Below are 12,600 nucleotides of genomic sequence, written 5' to 3'. Positions count from 1 at the left end.
GTAGATGAGAAGAGAGAAAATTGTACTTAGCACCATAAATTCATTGCAACACTGAAAACTTGAAAAAGTAGTTATGAGTGGTTTACCGTTAAACTAGGAAGGTAATGTTAAAATGTATCTATTAATTGTTGCACAGATCTGGTTATGGTCAGTACTTCTAATTAGTGACAGATAGTGGAATACAAAATAAAATACATACTAAGCCAGATGAGAATATAAATATTCTGAAAAACTGCAAGAGTTTAAAATCATTTTGACAAATAGGACACATGATACAGAAGAAATTCAGTAAATACAAGTGTAAAATACTACACTCAGGAAGGAGAGGAAAAACATCCCTTCACCCTCCCAACCAAAACCACAATTGCAGATAGACTGGTAAGCAGAAAGACTGAGGAAAGAGTATTCGATCATCATACTGGACCATAAATTAAATATATAACCAGCTAGAAAATTACTAAGCTACTGAATTTCTGAAAGATTGCTCTCAGAGTTAAGGGAGTAGGGGGCTGAATACTGAACAAGAGCACATTTACTCCAAAAAATTAGTCTAATTTCTATACTAGACGGGAGTTACAGAAAAGTATAAATTACAGTAAAACTCTTCAGCCTTGTTAGCTTTACATAGTTTTTTTTTTTTTTTTATCTCTTTGGATATTATTTTATTAACTTTTATTCTTTCACACTAGACATTTAATTCATTAAAATTTACAGGGGAAGATGGAGATAATGGCATTTTCTGTAAAACATCCCGTCTTGAAAATTGCATTTAGCTAATAGACAGGCACATTAGCCTTCTTAATGAGGGGAACATGAAGAGATTCTTAATTTTGCATTGTGTATAATACCTTCAGAAGAACATCTCCAACTAAACCTATTTGTACATTATGTTTTACTAACACAGAATGCAAAATCAAATTTTTGCATCCCAAGATGAGCTGTTAAAAGCCATTCTAACTTCTTTTTTTATATTAACCAATCTGCTATTTGCAGAAGATGACAAGTAAAGGAAGAGTATTGTGGATGGCGCTGAATCAAAATCATCCTCTTAATTAAAAAATAATTTCTCATAAGTATAAATGAAAATTAAGATAACATACCGACCCTGATAGGCTTTACAGTAATTAACTCAAATCACTGCTGGAAACTATTCTTAATTTAGCAATGAAATTTGCAGAGTAACTTTTTACTGAGAGAATAAAATTGATGCACAGTAGTGACTGTGGCCTACTTTTACTTTCCTATAAAATCTGTTTTTGACTAATTGATAAGTTTTCGTGATGATTAATCACAGGTCCTTCTATGATAGAGTTTATCCCCTTCACATTACAAGATGTGCAGCCTATTGCGGCCCATTTTACAAAGAAAACAGAGTATTGGACAATGATGTGAGCAAAGCTAAACATATGCACAAAAGTGGACATTGTACAGTTGTTTTGACAACCCTACAATGCTACTCAGTGGATTTCCTGTGAAGGAGACATTTAAAACTCACAGACCAGCCTATAGACATTTGCTCATTCAACATGGCTTCACATGAAAAAGGGATAAAACAAGCTAAGGAAGTCTTTTGGTGATTATATAGTGCCCTCTGCTGTTTGTAAGAGAAACTCAAAAGGAGACATTTAGCATTTTGAGTGTTTTTAATTAATATAATACTTTGCAGCGTTTCAGTTATTAGAGGACAAACAAAAATGTGGTTCAAGAAGCACGTGAAAATTCATGTCCCGAATGAAAATCAGACAATCAAACTTGTACTTGAAATACTTATTACCTTTACATGACTTTCATATCATAAGGTTAAAAAATTGTGATTTCTGAGCAACATTTTTAATTTTTGAGTCCAGGCCCTACACTCATCCAAAATCTTACCGAAACTCATGTGCTTCTCTTGCTACAAAGAAAAGGCTAATGGTTTAGATCTAATCATTATTTAATATTTGCACTGAATCATCAGTGCTAACTTATTTCTGTAAGAGATATTGAAAACTCAGTTTTTGCAGGGAATACAGCTACATTATCAGCAGGTGAGTTTCTCCACTACACTCCTTTTTCTGACTAAGCCAAACTAATCTAGGTAGTATTCTAATAATTAATTTCAGGATAGCTTTTTTTTTTAATTTTACATTGTTTTCCCCTTCTTTCCACTTAAACCACAAATTTAGTTTAAAAGTAATCGTAAACTTACATTTACAGTTATTAAAATCAGTGTCACTTCTCTCAAAATGTTAAGCAGTGTGTCCCTAATCAGGCTTAGCAGAAAGCAAAATCACTAAGTCGGTGAGTGTTCATAGCAGGGCATCTCAACACAGCATGTAATACACGCTAAGTCAGTCTTTGGCAGAAACAGTTTTCTACATGCGAATGAAAATACCATTTTTTGTAAGCTTATTCAACAAGTTCAGATTAGCACTATTGCTTTTGAAGTTAAGCAGCAGACTACATTGAAACCCAAGAAATCTGGTTTTCCTTTTGCAATCTCTGACTAAAAATCAGATACAGAGGATAATGTCAGCTTTGAACTGCTGATTATCTCCAATCAAAAATGTAGTTACAAGAGTCACTTTCTTATTCCCTTTGTTGACTCCATTAGCGTGAAAGGCAAATCGTGCCTTTTAGAGCTATAAGCTACAGAAAAGACACTACACTTGGGTTTACACCAAAATTTAAAAAGTTTTATTTTTACCTAAAAGGAATGTAAAGAATGCTGTTGTTTCATTTTACAGTTGTAACTAATGTCCCACTCAAACTTAACTAGAGGTGACATAAATCACAGGTAAAAGAAAAGCACTTTGTAAAGACATCATTCTTTACTTTCTAATAAAAATGCCCATTATTAAGAACCACCTAAACAGCACATTTAAAAATATTTTTAGAAACTGCGAGGTAACTGGTTAAAAGTCTTAAATACACTGTAAAAACTATATATGCACACACACAAACATACATGCACTCGTATACATATACACATGTTCAACCAAGAACTGTGAATGAGCTGCTTGTTATAGAATAATTAATAAAAAAAGAATCAAGATTAAAACTGCAACAAAATAATATAAATCAAGATTAAAATTGTCTACTTAACCAAAGCTTTCTATTTGTTTGCTCAAAGCTTTCTACTCGGGCTATCAGGAAATAGAAGCATTTGCACAACATTTGATTGGGGAGAAAGAGCATCTGTGTGATTTCAGCACTAACGGAGTTATAAAACCCAGGCTCTCTTTCAGTTCATGACTCAGATGATGAAAGTTGTTTGGAGGATGGAATAAGACGGAAAAAATATTTATTCCTTAAAATAATGATAAACAAGACAGGAGAAAGAAAAGTGCTTGAAAAAATAGGTATTACATAACGCCAACCAAAATCTATGTACTTTCTTTCAGTTTTTATAATTTACACAATCAGTATCTGTAACTGTACATAATCTGCATTAAGGCACTGAAGCACAGCAGGAAACTGAATTACTTGTTCACCTCTGAGCCAATCATTATTTTAGTTGTAGTTCATTCAACTGCCTCACTAATGAAAACAAGGCAGTTGAAAAGTTCAGAAAAAATCTGAGATTCAGTTAAAAAGCATTCAAGCTATGACTGAAGACTACCTAGGTTCATGGGAAGTAGCAGAAATTCACTTATGGGAAAAAAGAGTTCAAAGAAAAGTTTAAAGACTGAAAAAGAATTTAAAGGCCAAAAAAGGTCAATAAATCAATATATGTTTTCACAAGGGAAAAAAATCTCTTCCATAAGAGCCATTAAATTGCCGAGGAAGGACAGTGTTCTTTTATTACAGCAGAGAGGTTTTTTTTTTTTGGAATACAATAATATTAAGAAAAAAATATACATATACATCATATATATATGTGTGTGTGTGTGTGTTTGTATGTATGTATGCATGTCTACCTTTGTCCTAGATACAAAGTTTATATATATATATATATTTTTTAATTTAGTACCAGATATACCAGGTTATTAATACTACTATCCAAACTACTTAGCAATGAAACATCTTTGCGCACAGAATATACTTCAAGAAGTAATACACAGTTATTACTGTGACTGAATAGACTTTATGTGACCTTTCTTATATTCCAAAGGAAAATTATTTGATGCCTAGAAAAGTTTCCAACTAATTAGGATCCAGTCTGGGGCTATACTCCTGTTTTGTGTATGCCTTCCACAATGCCTTCAGAGAAAAGCTCTAACTACCTTCAGTTAGGTCTTCTTCAGTTAAATTCTTGAAGAATTTGCTTGTTTAGAGTCAAAGTTTGCTGAGTCACCAACATCCAACCATAAATGCTAAATAAAACCCTTACCTAAAACAGCATTATCAGCAGACTACAAATTATATTTCATTAAAGAACTAGTGCAAGAGAACAAAAAAAAAATTAAACTTTTTAATATAATGAAATAGGTCAATGAGAAGAACTTTATTTTCCTCTAAGACGGTTCAGATTCTGAAATAAATGATACCTACATTTTAATACACTTCATCCAGAAACTGAATTGGCTATTGTAAACTTACTAAAATGGGTGGCAATAATGGATTTTTTTTTTTTGAAAACATGCTACTATCAGCATGTTCTTGTCAGAAGGAAAACTACAATCTACAGCTTTCTGCCACTTGATTTGTTTTCGGAAAAAGACTGTAGTTAAGGCAGTTACCCACTAAGTGGCATTATGAACTCAAATACATCAATTTGACAAACATAATCTTAGCACAGTGCATTTTTCTTCCTACAAATAAATTGAAGGAAAATATCTTGGGGTGATTGATTCGTTTTATTCAAGTATGTCAGAAATTCAGGCATCGTTCCAAATACTCAAATTTATTAGTAAGCCAGAACTACCAATTTTCATTTCATATCAAGCCATTTGCAAATATGAAGCAGAAGGGTCAGATTAGAAATAAAACTAACAGAAAGGGATATTAAACAAAGCAACCAAAATGCTGGCATAATACAAGCTCAAAAATTTTAAAAAGTAGCTGAGGTTTCAGAAGTGCTGTAAACCAACAATTCTCATATTTCCTGGTGCAAAGTGTGAAAGCACCAAAAGTCATCAGATACTCAGATACTTTACTTCAGGTAACACATTAAAAGCAAAAAACAAAAAAAACAAAAACAAAAAACAAAAAAACAGTGAATTTAATAGGTTTAGATTAGATTACCTCTAGCTAACACTAAAAGTATTTTTAAAAAATCATTGGAAAAGAAAGACATATATTGCATTTCAATGATTGTTTAGAGTTTAGTTTTCTAAATGTTAATTAAAGACTAATGAATGTAAATATCCTTATTTTCAGAAGTGGTTACTGGATGAAAGCATTAACAGAAGGTCTAAATACAATAAAAGGGTATTAGAACAGAACTCAGAATAGGTTTGTTCTAGTCTTATCATTTGTCCCTGTTTTTATCACTATCAATTTGCACATGCATAAACAGCTACTGAAAATAATGTTAAAAAAGTCACTGTCACAAGAGAGCATGGGAAAATAAAATAAAGCAACTACTTCTAAGTCTGCATTTGCCACTTCAAAGCATGTATTTTAAGCCTGTGAAGTGTCCTACACATGCACTCAACATTCTGTGCATACTTCAGTGCTAGAAGGACAAGATATTCTCTTCTTTTTTCAGATTTTTTTGGATTTTTTTCCTCACCAGTCACAGAGGAATTGCATTAGGACATAGTCCTTTTTCCTTACATCCGCCTACAACAAACATTTGCTGAAAGTCAGCGACTCCAAAATCAAATTGTTTACAATTAACTCAAAAAGCCATTTAAAAATTGTTTCTTTGTTCCAGTTGGAAAGAGAGACAGCCAGATGTGTGCCTTGTTGATCTCGCTCTTTTCTGACCTATGAGTGTAGGAAGAACTGTAGCTGAGGAAGGAAGTCAGCAAGTTGTGTTAACGACGGTGAACATTGCAAAAGAGACAACTGCTTTTTCTTTAAATAAAAATATCTTTGAAATAGTTCTTATTTTAAAAAAATATATTATATAGCCTTTCCTCTTGCTACTGGCGAAAAATCAGAGCCTTTATTTGAGGAAAAGTCAATCGAATTTACAGGGTTTTCTTACTTTTGAAAAACTCTGCCCTTGATTTCAAGGACTTCATTAAGTTTCACCACTGTGTATTAGAGAACACCTTGCCATTAACACCTCCTGGGAGACAGTACTCCATTGAGGATGCAAAATTCAGGAAAAGTATTTGAATGTTGGGCACTTACTGAGTCGCAATCCACTATTACAGATAAAAATCAGGTCTAAAGCTGAATTCCAGATTCAGAGTGCATCCACTTCTTCATAAAACACGTTGGGCAAAAACCACAAAACAAAGAATTGTAGTTACTATGCGACCTTTCTTCACACATCTTCTTGAAAACACATTCATATCATCTTATCTGTAAAACATCTGATAATTAATTAACTAGTAATCGGAGTTGAAAACTATTTATTATACAGTTGTATTGATGCCATATGCAACGACTTGTCACCGTACAGAATTTTTGTACCAGATATTCTACAAGCATAGAAAAGAACAATTTCCCAAAGAATTCACAGTAACAGTAACATGAAATATTATCATCTTGTTGCAGAAGTTTGAATTACTTTCTATAAAATTCTTAAAATGTTTTCTAAAGTTTATGATTGCATAGTTCCTCATTTCAGAATGGAATCTGAAAAGTTATTAACAGGTACCATACCTGAGCATATCTAAGAATATAAATATATATGTGTGAAGTAAAAATTCACACTAAAGATTCAGATTTAGCTGAATTAATGCCTGCTCCTTATGCAGTCAATGAAGCTTTCAAAAGGCATCTAATTCTATTCTCTGAATTAGATTAAATGTTTGAGGTGATCTCCCTGCATTGCTGCACTCATCTTAACAATTCAAACCAGTTTTGGTGGTAGCAAATGACCATGTATAATTTTTGTCATTCAGTTCCTATTTTCAGAATAGGGTGAAGGGAAATCATCTGATGATCTGAGCAATATCATCATAATTCATCTGTCATTGTTTATTATGATATTACTGAGTTAACAAACTTCACTGTGTGTTCTTAGAAAACAGGAAATTGGAAATGAAAACCAGCTTATTCTCTTTGCATTCCACATCCTCCATCCCCTAATGTCATTTAAAATAGATCACCATGCACATGCATATACAAAGACAAAACATTGTTGACAACAAGGGTTCAATCTGATAAAGGAATTCAAATTCTAAAGAATTATAACAATATTTCATATCACACACTTCAAAACATTTTTAAGAGATACTGATGATTTTGATAACAGACTAAAATTCACTCTTCCTCTTTTGACTAAGAGAAGTGGAAAATCTCATCATAAGACTTTTGGAGCACAGCTATGAGCACAAAGAATACCTTCTGCTGCACTGGTATTAAGAAATTATTGTTGGCTTGTCACTGTCATATTACAATTTGACCTTCAGAAACTTTCCTTTTAGAGCAAAGTGTTTAGATGCTGCTTCAATCTGTATTTTGTCACAGGCTTCTGATAAAGTCAATATTTAAGGCTATTAAAGGAATATTCAAGAGGTTCATTTTGAAATAATAATTTGTCTTAATATCTTTACAAGGTCTGTAGTAGCAAACAATAAGGATTTCAAGAACATACCTAGAGAAAAAAAGAAAGATTCCTATCAGTTGTAGTTCCTACCAGTTTATTAGTTCCAATCACTGGAATTAATAAAAGCTGTGAATTACCCTGTATTACATTAGTAACTTTCTATTGACCAAATTTAAAAGAATACATAATTTAGTAAATCTCTACTTCCTCATTTCACTCACATTACTTGTTTCACATGACTTCTTTTCTGACATGTTAAAGTCTTCGTCTACACTCCTACCGTTTTCTCTTTACTCTTCCTTTTCACTTTACTTTGCCTGTCCCAAAGACCTCCTTGCCCCATGCTTCAGCTCATCTCAGTCTCCCCATCAGGATGTGTGAGCCTAAGAGCTACCCTGGATTTTGAGCTCTTCCAACTAAGAAAGGCCTTCCTTCACTTAAAAGTAGAATGGGCCCTAAATTGTAATTAAAATATTATCTTTATACAATTCAATAGGTACGTCATATGCATAATTCCTCTTTTAAATTCCATAGGACTATAACAAAGTAGAAGGCCCTTAAAGGAGAAAAAGTGGAAAATAAAATACAGAAAGCAGCTGCACTGGTTATGTATATAGTTCTTATAAGTATCATATCATTATTTACAAGGTAGGGAAGAATAATTTCCTCCGCTGCAGAAGTTATTAAAGCTATGATTATAGCCTCTAATCTAAACATAAATCCTTCCTTTCACCCCTCACATCCACCTCCTCCTTTGGACCAGAGTTTGTTCAGCCATCCAGTGAAAAAAAACAGGAACACTGTTGGTTTTCAGCTATATTGGTTCCACATTCAGTAGAATCCTCTGTGGCCTTGAATTAACGAATCTTTAGGCCTTCCAAAGTCCTCTACAGGTGGTTTTGTTTCTTTTGAATAAACATCCATTAGTGAATACCTTTCATTTGATAGACTGACACTGAGATCCCTACGTGCACTTGGCTACTGCAAGTCTGCTTTGATAACAATCCATTCAAACTGTTGCCCTGTTGGATTTGTTTTTGCCTATAACAAATTGATTTTTTTTGGTGGTCATTTGTTCACAGCATCCCCTGCTGAATGACTCTCACAACAACTGAGCTACTGATTGCACTCACTGTAAGTAGAGCAGGGTTCGCTTAAAGATTCCCCTTCATACTTGATTTCTTCTTCCTCCTAGAAACCATTGAATCAAAGCCACCATCTGACAGAGCCTTCCTTCCCCAAATAAAATATAGGGTTACTCCCAGTAAGATTTTAAGCGTGGCATGCTGCAATAGATAGCCCAGCTCAACCGTCATGTCTGTTTCCCATTTCCCCGCAGTCTGTAAAGGGCTGGTAAGCAGCAGCTTGTTTGGGGCAGAACCAACAGAACTGTCTCCTGTGACCTGGAGCCTCGCAGCTCTGTGACAGTACTGACCATAATTTGGCCATATGCTAAGAGCAGCACTTAACTTGGTTACTTTTCTGCTCCTCTAATCTCTGTGGTAACCACTAGTACCCAAATCAGTACAACTTTCTGTACTACTGTGATAGCCTATCAAAACCTTCCAGCTCTATTCTGTCACCCTCTCCTTTCTTCTCAGATACTGAAGTCTGCAGTCGTTCACAGCTCCTTCATATTCTTTCTCATGCGTCAAACCTTTTCTTGGGAGTAGAGACGGAGCATGAAGTCTGAAGATACAGTAAAGCCAATCTAACAATTCGTTGCCAGGGGTACTGGCTCTGATTTCCTTTGTGTCAACACCAGCCCTTGTTTGATTCCACAGTGAGCCGATTCAGAGGTCTAAGCTGATAGAAAAATATCCTCCAAGAAGTTTTCAAAACCCCATAGATTTTCAGCAACAAATTCCCTAAAACTGAAACATTACAGCTGAGTACAAGCATTGGTGCAAGAGAGGGGGCAGACAGAACCGAACCACCACTTTTAGTGGCAATAAGCCAACAGGACAACTACTTACTCCATCTTAAAAATCAAATAACATATTTAGTTAGGCCATGCAGAATTGCTGATGTGGTTTCTCTCATGGAAAATAAACATTTAGAACAACTGAGTTATTATTATTTAAAATCTGTAACAGAATTAGGCATATTCAACAAAAACAAACATTTTATACATGGTAAACTATAACACTTTGCATTCACTAGCTTGCTTATAATCAGTGCAGAAGAAAGGAGATGCTTAATATAAACACTTGATCATATCTTACCTAGAAATACAGCGGTTCCAATTCACATTCAACAATCCAAAGAAGTGATGCTAAACATTCAACGTCCGTCTGTCATGAAAAACATTCAAGTTTACACTTGTAATCACTGTGCTTTTCCCTGTTTTAAAATGAAACTTCCTAGCTTAAAAAGGAAATACACCAGATTGTACCAGTGGAAATCTGAAATTACTCTTTCAAAAGTGCAGTTTGGAACATTAGAACACATCTGAAGTTATACTATTCAAAAATGCCACTAGGTTGAAATGTTCAGGTATTTAAGCTGAATTTTTATTCCATATAATTTCTGCGGAACAGATTCAAATTAATTTGGATTTTATGACCAACTGTTGCCAGGACTGGTACAGTCAAAGGAAAATAATATTCACTGGTACTGGTTAAAATAAATAATAATGAAACTGCAAACAGATTTCCATAATATTTATGTATTTATTATCATGATTATACCCTATTTAAAATAATATTTACATTGAAAGAAGTCTGGTTAAAGCAGTTCTAAGTCTGCAAATTAAATTTTCAATCTTTTGAAACTATGAAAACAAAGAATGAAGCTTAAATGCTAGTGACCATTTCATTCTGCAAGCAGATGAGAGAGGCGGAAAGAAAAATAAGGGAACCAGGTATAGCTGCCCCTATTGCACTTTTTCATCTTTTTACATAAAAGAACTTATAGCAACACAAATTTGCTCCCAGAGCAAAGGTGATGACAGCTAAAAACAGACCAACAAAAAAAGACACTAAAGGAGAGCTTGGAACTAAAATTCTGTTTCAACGATTACCACAACATTGCTGATATAGCTTCAAAGACTCGTCTTCACAAAAATTCTGGTTCCCTATTCTCATGACTATGGAAACAGAGGTCAAGTGATCAGGCCCATAAATCATCTGAATTCCGTTTTAGCTCTGGAAACCACACGGTTGTGCTTCTGCAGCTGAAGTTATACAAATATGAATAGTAACTGGTTCTATGTAACTATGGATTTTTATTCATTGAATCTCAAAAAGTAGGAGTGTTTGATCACTGCCTAGGCAAGAATTCTCTTTTGAAACTTGAGGGACGCAGATACTTTTTTTTCTCCTAAAAATAAGTGCTTTACTGCAAACCATAACAAAGCATTATAAAAGTAGACTAAATTAAATTAGAATGAAACATTAATTTCAAGCAGAGCACCCACACTGGGAACTAATTAGGAATAGCTCTTCCATGCAAACAAATCTTTATACCAACTAGTAGCTGGTCAAGTCAGGGAACTCCCTTTCTCTAGGGGAAAAAGTCTATTTTCAGTATTGCTTTATTTTGCTACACAACCAGAGAGAGTTTACAGCCAGAAGCAGTGGAGGGTGTTTAGAGTTTAATATCTGAGACAGTTTGATTTGAAAAAACTGGCAGTAGAAGGCCTAAAAGTCACGGAAGCAGGACTTCCAAAAGGGATGAGAACAAATCCTATTCCACATCCAGCTAAATGTTCTTCTTGTCCTAAGGTCTACACAGCAGACCAAAAACATGTAACAATCATAGTGAAATGTGTCAAAACAAACAGTGGAGTAACTGAATAAACTTCATGGGAAAAAGAATTCTCAGTTGTTCTACAATAACAAAAACAAACCAAGAAAATCCAAGGCCAGAGTATTATGCCCAGGAAGAATTCTGAAAGCACCAGTCAGGTGCAACAGTAAAACTATACACCAGTCACCCCCATGAGGCTGAGAGTTCATTTATCATTTACAACACTCTAATCTTCTAGACACCAGTTTTGGGCAAAACAAAGCATACATGGGTTAACTCCTACCTTGTTAAGGATGATCCAGAGCCTTCCTTATAATTTGACAGAAACTGCAGTCTGCCAAATAAAAAATATATATATACATTAAAAAGTACTGTTATTACTGCAATAGCTTTTGATTACTAATTAAAAGCCAGATAAGTTACCCTAATACCTTCAAAACACCATAGGAATATCCCTCTTTTTAAAGTAATTAGTACTGCTGCAAGGTATCTTCTGCTGTGGATTATGCCTTAACCAAAAGGTTAGTTTTCTCATAGCACCCTGCACCAGGATACTGATTTGTTACTGTGTTTAAGATAGATAGCAAACAAAAGTTCACATAAAGCTTAGGAAGCTACTGAAGAGTTAAACTTGACCAGACTCTCAGCACTTCACTGTTGCTATGCAGAGTCACGAAGAAATGAAACTGAGGAAAAAATAAATAAATAAATAAAAACAAAACCAAAAAACCCCCATAACTGAATAGTTTTAACTCCACCACTCATGGGAAAGAAGCCAGGAAAAGAGGCAGAGCTATTCACGGGCAAGGGCCGAACAGGAGCACCTAGGGACAGAGACAGGACTGGAAACACCTCGCGGGACCCAGAAAATTCCCACAGAGCACTGGTCTAGTAAAAGGCAATTTTTGACTGTCCAGCCCTGCTGGGTTGCAGAAAACAGTCAGTAGATACCATGATCTTCTAGAGCGTTTACTGGTCAGATAACTCCTTCCCTTTTGACCCGCGAAGCAGTTGGAAGCGCCTTGCTCAATAAACCCAGCACTACTGAATCACGCTTCAGCCGGGGGGCTTGGAAGGGAGCAACCCCCTTGCGTGGGCCGCGCAGCACCCTTCTTAACTCCCGAGCTACTAAGTGTTTTAAGGCACTTTCCAAAACTTCTGTAACGAATCCAGCCGCTGACTGGAAAGAGTCGTTAAGCAACAACACGTACAAGATTGGTGTTAAACAGAAACAAAGAAGATTTACACAACGGAGAGAA

The 12,600-nt window shown here is 34.8% G+C and overlaps 1 protein-coding gene across 19 annotated transcripts in view; it reads right to left on the bottom strand.

The window, feature by feature from the left end:
- CYRIA (CYFIP related Rac1 interactor A) overlaps positions 1-12,600 on the bottom strand; it is a 60,378-nt gene that overhangs the window by 31,566 nt on the left and 16,212 nt on the right. For 17 of the 19 annotated variants that reach the window (XR_011140043.1, XR_011140042.1, XR_011140044.1 and 14 more), the window contains exons 2-3: positions 11,625-11,675; positions 9,817-9,885 (exon numbers count right to left, since the gene is read on the bottom strand). The gene's annotated coding sequence lies outside the window, so the exon portion shown is untranslated. Of the gene's footprint in view, positions 1-6,225; positions 6,298-9,816; positions 9,886-11,624; positions 11,676-12,600 lie in introns of all 19 variants that reach the window. The other 2 variants (XM_068937144.1, XM_068937143.1) reach the window with 1 other exon arrangement.

Source organism: Struthio camelus, chromosome 3 (genome assembly GCF_040807025.1).
Source record: "Struthio camelus isolate bStrCam1 chromosome 3, bStrCam1.hap1, whole genome shotgun sequence".
Classification (NCBI taxonomy): domain Eukaryota; kingdom Metazoa; phylum Chordata; class Aves; order Struthioniformes; family Struthionidae; genus Struthio; species Struthio camelus.
Note: the sequence above shows the minus strand (reverse complement) of the source record. Positions and strands in the feature narration are given on the sequence as shown.